General features: G+C 31.4%; 1 pseudogene; it reads right to left on the bottom strand.

Annotated features, from left to right (window-relative positions):
• Positions 1–1,023: 1,023 nt before the first annotated feature.
• On the bottom strand, positions 1,024–7,827 carry LOC18043368 (annotated as a pseudogene).
• Between the last annotated feature and the right edge of the window lie 1,173 nt (positions 7,828–9,000).

Genomic DNA, 9,000 nt, shown 5'->3' with positions numbered 1-9,000 from the left:
AATATCTCAATTTCATACTTTGCCGCCATTTTGTTAATAAATACTTCACACAAGCTAGTATACCACCTTGAATAGTTGTGAGTATGTGTGAGAATTCACACCAGGAAAGTTCTTAGGAAAGACTGGAGGGGTCATAATGGTCCCACTTAAAACCCAGACTCCTTAAGCTCTTATCGCCTTTGTGACAGAACTTTCCTAGACATGTACAAAACCACACAATCGCTCCCACCGTTTCTTGTGAATAGTACCGTATACGTGAACAGTATCGTATACGTGAATAGTACCCCTTACGTGAACAGTACCCGACTCCAAAAATACAACCAATAGCTCTGATACCAATGTTAGGAAATTGGTGTGTGAAGCAGACACGCAGCTAAAATAAAATTGGAAGAAAAATAAAGAACAAGCATAAAGAGGATACTAGAAAATTACGTGGTTCGGCTTTTAGCCTACGTCCACGGGCAAAGACAGAAGGAAATATTTTACTAGTAAAAAAGAGTTACAAGTATTGTAGTATTTTAGCTCACTTCCCAAAATCTCAATACACCCAAACTCTCAAATCACTATAACAAGAGCTTATAATTTCAAGCTCTCTAAACTCTCTCTCAAAATGCTAAATTGCTCTTTCTCTTAATGGAATGAATTAGCTCTTCATCTGCACTTCTATTTATAGCAAAATAGTGGCCAAGAAAATCAACGATTTTAGCCCACCAATTATGGCTTCAATTTCGTCAATCTGCGTGGCTTCAATTTGTTAATCTAGCTTTCAAAGTTTGTGGGCTATGTCCTCCATTTTCTTTGATTTGCTGGCACCAAAGTCAAGTACCAAATTTAGGGCTGACTTTTAGGTGGTTGCTTTGACAGAGTGGAAGGAATCCACATTTCTCCTCCCACTCCAACAAATAAACACAACATTAAATATACTTCTTATGAAGATACAACTTCTTGAATTAATTAACCTCAGAATATTAGATTGCATTTGCGCAAGCTCATTATCAAGCTCTTCTTGCCAACAGACAAAAAGAAAGAAATTTGATCTGAAGTTGTTATTGGTGTTAACGGTAATCGGTTTATTGGCAGAGAAAATACATGCATGATTGAGATTATTAGGATCTTCAAGCAATGTTGGACCTTAACTTGTTGAGTTTAATTGCCGTTGGATTCTTCTTCAGAAGGCTTCAAGAGCCACTTATTGAGCCTCTCTGATGCTTTCTTCACCTAGAGAGAGGAAATAGTGTTGTCATCAATGTATGATTGAAGTCTACAAATTAAATATGACACTTCTTTTTTTGAAAAGTTTAGAGAGATTGAGCATCAATGAGGCATGCAATTGATGATGATGTGTACATATTGGTGAATTTATTTTAATTACTTACCTCATTGTCCCAATCGGTTTTCCAGGTGACATACCCCAGCACAAGTGATTGCATTACTACCCCAAGCAGCATTCCAGTCCAAATACCCTGTGCAAATTAAAAGAATAATCGGAACTTGTTTCTGAAGATGAACTACAATCGAATTTCAAAAAAAAGTTAAACTGTTCATGATGTGCAATATCAAACCATTCATTGAAATAATCATCATGGAATTTTGTTTTTGAAGAAAAAAATTTAAACTTAAATGTATGTTTCTAATTAAAACAAATCCGGTTCAATTTCAGTGCACTCGGGATTCGAACCCCTGACCATAGTATTGATCTGAGATTTATAAAGATATTTGGTAGCATGGTTCATAAGAATATGGATTAAGTTTATTGTTGATATGATTTTTATTTTTTTTCTTTTAGAGAATTGTAAATTGTGATCCATAGTTATTGAAAAATAATACATAGGCAATTAGATGTTAACGGTACACTACTATAGATTATTACATGCGTGGTAAAAATTTATTAAAAGAGGAGCAAAATTAAAATTATCGTATGATCTAAATTCAAATAAATCTTGTACATATGACACAAGATATTTATAGAATCACCCCAACTCAAATCAGTACTCTAATCCAAATTCAGATTGAAATATCAAAATGCAAAATAATTCTTACCTTAACTTTGAGATCGGCCACATATCCGAGAAGAACGCCAACAGGTGAGCCAATGAAATAATAGCAAATGATGTTAATATATGCAACCACAGCCTGCCGGCCAGCACCTACTGCCACCCCTGCAATAAATAACTTACATTGAAAATATTAATCCATTGTAATGATGAATTAGAAACATTTTAACTATCGCAATCTTATTTATTAAATTCAGTACATGCCTGAGAGTACTGCCTGAAAGCCATTGAGTAAAACCGAGAAAGCAAGCAGCACTGAGAGGCTTGTGACGGATTCTATTACTTCATCATTACTTGTGAACAAATGTGCGAGCTTACGGCTGAAGACTAAGCAGATTAAGGAAAAGAAAAATCCAATGACAGTTGTGGTAGCTATTGCAACTTTTACAGAAAATTTCGCAGCTTTAGCATCTCCTCTCGCCAGTTCATTTGAAACCCGCACGCTAGAAAACCAAATAAGATATAAGAGATGATATGAATATAATAAAAGATGGCGACACCCGTGATTTGGAGAAATAGTGACAGGGACTCATTTATTTCAGAATAATGATCACACAGACCACTTTTTTTTGGATAAATTTTAGGAGTTTGTTTAACAATTTTATGCACAGAAAAGATAATTTTATATACCAAAAAAGGGTCTGTGTGACCATTTTTATAAATAAGAGAATTTCTGTGACTATTTATCATACCAAAAGATGTTACTATTCTTTCTTTTTTCTATGTTATTTTTAAAGGAAATGATCATTTTTGGAGACATACCCAGAGGCAGCTAGGAAGCCAAAGACCAACATAAATTCCCAAGATATGATATTGAGGCTACAATGACATTCAAATATTCCAATTTAGTGTAGTTTTGGGTATAAAAAAACTTTAAAGGAAAACAAAGAAATATTATGGCATAGATTTAAAACTTACCAAATGGAGAAGGAAGAAATCTCAATTGTGGCATTTTTCATATATCCTGCTAATAGGACTAGAAGAGCATTGTACCAAAACTCTAAGCTATTAAAGTTAAAAGCCACCAAAAAAGAACATAAAAAGATATGATTAGCTCAAAAAAAAATAATAATAACTGTTTGAAAACTCTTGGGCTAACCGCTAACTTCATGGGGACAGATTAAAACATTATGTATTGTTCGGCTATAGATATACAATAGAAATAGATATCTTACCAAATCATTACACCTGAGGATATTGAGAGCTTCAAAACAGGATACAAATCAGCAAAAGCTGCAGAACTGAATCCTTTCCATGTATTGGGACACCAACCGCCAAAGAGTACACAAACTGTCCAATTACTATAAACCAACTTGCGATTATCATTGCACTCATTGCACCAGGAATCCCCAAGTTCAATTTGCTCACAAAGATCCATGACAAGGCCACATGAACAACAAATGCAACAGCCGAAAGCCATCCGACAAACATGTTCTTGAGCTGTGCTTGCAAGTACTTTTGGATCGTTAAGCTGAAGACAAAGAAATAGAGAATGCCAATGAACCAAAGTGAGATGTCTCCGGCTCTGTTTGCTATGTTTGTTCTCCGAGCAGTTTGAAAATATCTGCTGCGAAGATAAACGCAGGAAGCAATATTGTTCCAGTAGCAAGATTTATGATCCATGATCTGTGCAAGTAGATACCCATCATGTGGTATTGCTTTGCTCCAAATGCTTGCCCGCACAGAGTTTCAGTTGCGCTTGACATGCCGATCTACAAAATGCAAAATGAAAAGATTGAAAAAAAAAAATTACTTCGATTGCATTATGATTGTAAGAGCTGATTGTTTTGATTTATAAGAACTGAATATCGTTATCAATTTGCAAAGATCTCTTCTACCTCCATAATTTTGTTTTACGCAGTTTCATTGTTCATCATCAGTGGCGCCCTTGCCAATTTATTCAATTTGAATCCGGAGATTTTTAATACAACCTTATGATACATGATTAATACATCTTAATACAATACCATACGACGTATCGAAATAACTTAAATTTTATGGTGAGATCCTAACAGCATGACACAATTTGACACCCCTGAGTTCAACTATTTTAAGCTCTTTTACCATGGTAACCTTACTGTCAATCTACTACAATATATCCTGGATATATAATGGATAATTAATAATAAACTACGGACTTGAATAATAAATGTAAAAAAATATAAAGGACCTAAAATTTATTATCCCTTAAAATTAATATCGAATCAGCACAAAAAGGGCCGTGAAAGGATAGTAAAAATAGATAGTTTAAATGGACAAAATAAAACTTTACGTTTGAGATTCACGCATCATGGAATAATTCGATTTTATAACCCTAAAGAAATTCTGCACTCTGAAGGCTTCTTCATTGCGGGCCCTTCAGTGTTTGCCACTTCTTAAAGTAATCATTACGCACAATCAAGAAGAAGCCAGTGCCCTTCTACGCAGAGTCTACGCAGAGTCCCTGTACGTGTCGTAGTTGGACATGCACTTGTAAATTTTTAGTGATGATGCTAAAATTTTTAATAAATATTTAATATTGGAGTTTGAAATTTAAATTATTTTTATTTTTTATTTATATGACGAAAAATATATAATATTTTTAATATTTTATTAAAATTATATTTATTGTATTACTATTAATTTTTATTTTACATTGTAACTTTCCTTGATACCTAACAAAGTTACAAGCGAATCTGATGCCCTTATCATAAAAAGAGTCAACGTGATTCACACAAAATTCTGCTAAAGCTAGCTAGAAGGTTATAGGCATGGAGAAAACCTGGCACATAAAAAAATTTTGTAGTCATGTCGTATGTTTATTGTTAAACATATTTATAAGTACTATCCTTGAAATACTAGAAGAATGACAGTTAGATCCTTAATTTTTTTTTTTTTTACCAAGAGTTTTTTTTTTTGAAAAAATAAATAAGTATGAATTTAACAGAAGTCTAAATGAATATGAATACAAATATTTGGATGACCTATTTATTTATTTATTTTTTAATATCTAAACATAGGTACATTTTATTTATTTTTTTGAAATAAAAAAACTAACATGGATATTTGATGTTTATGTCCTTATAAGTTAAAACGAATAAAGATATTTAGTTTTATATTTTAAGAAATAAGTGTATTTGATAGAGATATTTCTGGATATAGTTTTTACTTTCCATTTAGATAAAAGTCACAGAAGTTAATATAAACATCTTTACATATAAATATCTAAAAATCATACATAAATTATAAAAAAAACAAAAAAGTAAACTTAAAAAGTATCTTAAATTAATAAAAATTTCAGACTTCAGACATTTAACAAATAAACTCTTGCTATTTAAGTCTCTAATATTCAAATATTAAAAGAAAAAAAAATAATTTGAATACAAAGTTTTGTAGGTAAAAAGTTACATTTGATCTTCAACAATAAAATTTGAACCTTGAAATTATAAAATCAAGAACGTAATGGGTATTAGGGGAAAAAAAAATAGAGCCTAAGTGATAAAAGTAAGAGATATTGGGACCTAACTCAAAGTCAATTCTCCCCAAATTCTTTACGTCATTTGATATGGACAAATTTCAGACACTAAACATCAATTTTTATCTTTAATTATTATTCAAACTCAAGTAACACGACGCAATTCATGACCAGATGAGGGCTGCGCCAGCCGCCCAGTGGCTACAATAATTGAGTTTGAACAAATATCTTCTATCTAACAAAATAGGACAAACCAAAGAGGAATAAAAAAAAAATCACGTCGAAAAGGTAGGTGATGAAATAAATTGAGAATACCAGAAAAAGATATAAGTAAAATTTTTGCATGATTGCTTTTTAGATAAAGGTGCAAATTAAATAATGGCGTCAATATGTAGCTCAACTTTAGGACACTAAAGTGGGGAATTACCAGGACGAATAAGACCAACTTTCTGAAAAAGAAAAATAAAATAGAAGGTCGAGTGGAATCGTGAGGGCAGATAAGATTAGTAGTGCTCATATTTTGTCGATCCCTATTGTATTGTAACCATAAGCATCAGAATTAAGTAATAGTAAAGGAAAAAAGTACGGGAGATAAGGATAATAAAGCAATCACAAAATCTTACCAAAATCCCATTTGAAAATCGGACGGCTATGATTTGAATGAGCGCGGAAGCTGCAAGCTCAACCTCACCAAGATGACCAATAAATCCTTGTGTGATAACAAACATACCATACTGGGAAACCCTAGCTAACATTGCGGGAAATGCAACCCTCCATAGCTTTTTCGATTCTTTCCAAACCCTCCCTTTTAAATCATCAATATCTTTCGCTTCTGAACCGAGGAGTCTCTCCTCCATCTGAAACACAGTTTTGTTTAGAGAAAATAATGTTACATATGAAAAATGCAAATATAGATAGCAAATTAATCTACCTAGACTGCTTTAATCCAGTAAAGAATTAATCCCGGCCCCTCTAAATTTGATCAATACCAAAAATTAAAAAGAAAAATCTGCCATGTGCGCAACCAATAGGCACATAATTTGTTGATATATTGCATACACACACCTTTGTTTAATTATGAGTGATATTATTCGAGTCTGAATTTTAATAGAAAAATCATCTATACGTCTAAGATTTGTTTAAATGAATATGTAGATTCTTTGATTTTAAAAATAGTTTCATAATTTTTTTTTAAATTTCAAAATAGTTGTGCAAACTCTAAAGTTTATCTTTAAAAAAAAATTATGTAACCGATGCACGTCTGTGTCACGTTTCAGTCCAAAAGCAAATCTCTTAAAAATCTTAGTGGCTTTTTCTCTTGAATTTTGCGTCTCATTGTGTGTGGATTTTGTGTGTCTCGGTGTTAGCTCACCGGTAGGAAGTGTTTATTTAAGGTGCACTTGTACGATGTTGGTAAGATGCATTGTAACAGCAAAAATCATGTTAATAATGTATCTTTTCGAGCTATGAATCAGACAAAAACTTGATTAAATATAAAGAAAACTTACGATCAAATCCACTCAACTTATCTGAATTCATGGGTGAGTGTAATTAATACAAACTACTTAAAGGACAAATAGGAAATAAAAGAAAATACAGTCCAACCACCACATTTTAAAAAAAAAAGTTTATTCAAGAAAGTATTAATGAATTGGAAATGACTAAGTACACGGGTAGGTATTAAGGAGAAAAAATCTATATGTATTAATTTAAACAATAAGAGATTGAAAGAAGAGATTAATGTTCATATCTTTCATTGAAAGAAAAAAAAAGGAACCTAATTGCAAAAACAGCTGCGCATAGTATGTATGTAAAGAGAGTTAGCTTTTTCTAGTATGAATCATGATTTCTTTATCACATTTGTCATGTGTTTTAAGGGTTCCAAGTTGTAGGGTTATTTTCTCAATTATTTTCTTGAAAAAGAATCAAATACAACAACACATACGTTCAAAACTTTAACAAAAAAAACTTATGAAGTTAATTAAGAGAAAACTTGAAACATATAACAAAAAACTATATTGAACTCTACACGTAGTTCCCCTCTGATTCATGTCACTGTTGACCGAAATATTTAGAGAAAAAGAGAGAGGAGGAAACTTAAAAGAGAGAGAGGAGGAAACTTACTTGGCCTTGAGAGAAGTTCTTGCTTGATTAGTTGAACAAGGAGGATAGCTTCTAGCTAGGGTTTCAGCCCAAGAGATTAATTTCTCACTTCAAGAATGCATAGGCAGAGGAGATATGAAAGTAGAGGCAAGCAAAGAAGACACCTGGGGAATGGGATATATGATATCAAACAAAATGTTAATTTAGTAAGCTGACAGAGTGGAATGAAAAAACAGTGAAAATGTGCGTACAATAATTACTCATGGGTATATATAATCAAGGAGCTGGCTAAGTTACAGATTCTGTAACATACAGATCCAACTTGGCCAGCTCCTGATTGGTTAGCTAGATACTAAACAAAAACAATTGCATGCTTTTTGTCCATATGCAGGACAGGTGTGGTGCATGCATTGGGTGCGTATGTTACAGAATCTGTAACATGGCAACCTCCATATAATCAATTCATTCATGCGTCAAAATCAATCGTTTGGGAATTTATCCATCCGCTCACTTTCCACTGGCCACGCTGCTCTGTAATTAATTAATTAAATTATACATGCTTCTCGGGCATATCATTGTACTATACATGGTGCTTGTTTTTGTCACAATATTTATGACAATAACGACAAAGAGAAATGGCAAAACAAGATTACTTTATTTGTTTCGCTGTTTAGTCTCTAAATTTAACTTAACTCTACGTTTAATGTTTGTATTTTAAAATTCTTTAAGACATTTTTATTATTAAATATATAACACTCCTATCCTTTCTTTTTTCTTTTTTATGTGTTTACAATAATACTCTTGAAACAATATATTTTACATACTCTTACAACAATATATTTTACATTAATTTTTTAGTCTATAAAAAAATTAATTAATAAATTAACCAATAATTACTTATTAATAAATTAAGAAATAAATATAAGTATAAAACAATTGATATTTTTCATACTTTTGTAACAATCTTGCTAATTAATATTTATAAATAAATGAATACCAAGTAATTTAAAGTAATGTTTAATACCCTTGCAACAATCTTACTAATAGTTTTTTGTATAAAATTAATTTAATTACCAAATTAATCCTAAAATAATAATAACTCATTTTTATTTTACTTTTAAGGTTGATTTGACAAATTCACATTTTTTTCCTTTTCATTAATGTTTTCAAGAATATTGTTACTATGATTTTATTTTAAACAAAAAGAAAATTAAGGGTAAGATTGTAATATAATTATTAGCAAAGTTATCTTAAATTATTCTTTAAAATATAGAGATTAAATGAGTATTTTTCTCAAAATATAGAGAGTAAACAAACATCTACTTTTTATTACTTTTTATTTCTTTAATCAATCATGTCACAATAGTTTTATCAATTATATGTTGCTCT

The sequence above is a fragment of the Citrus clementina genome, unplaced genomic scaffold (assembly GCF_000493195.1).
Source record: "Citrus clementina cultivar Clemenules unplaced genomic scaffold, Citrus_clementina_v1.0 scaffold_4, whole genome shotgun sequence".
NCBI classification, from domain to species: domain Eukaryota; kingdom Viridiplantae; phylum Streptophyta; class Magnoliopsida; order Sapindales; family Rutaceae; genus Citrus; species Citrus x clementina.
The sequence above is the reverse complement of the archived record's forward strand: the minus strand, read 5'-3'. Positions and strand labels throughout refer to the sequence as shown.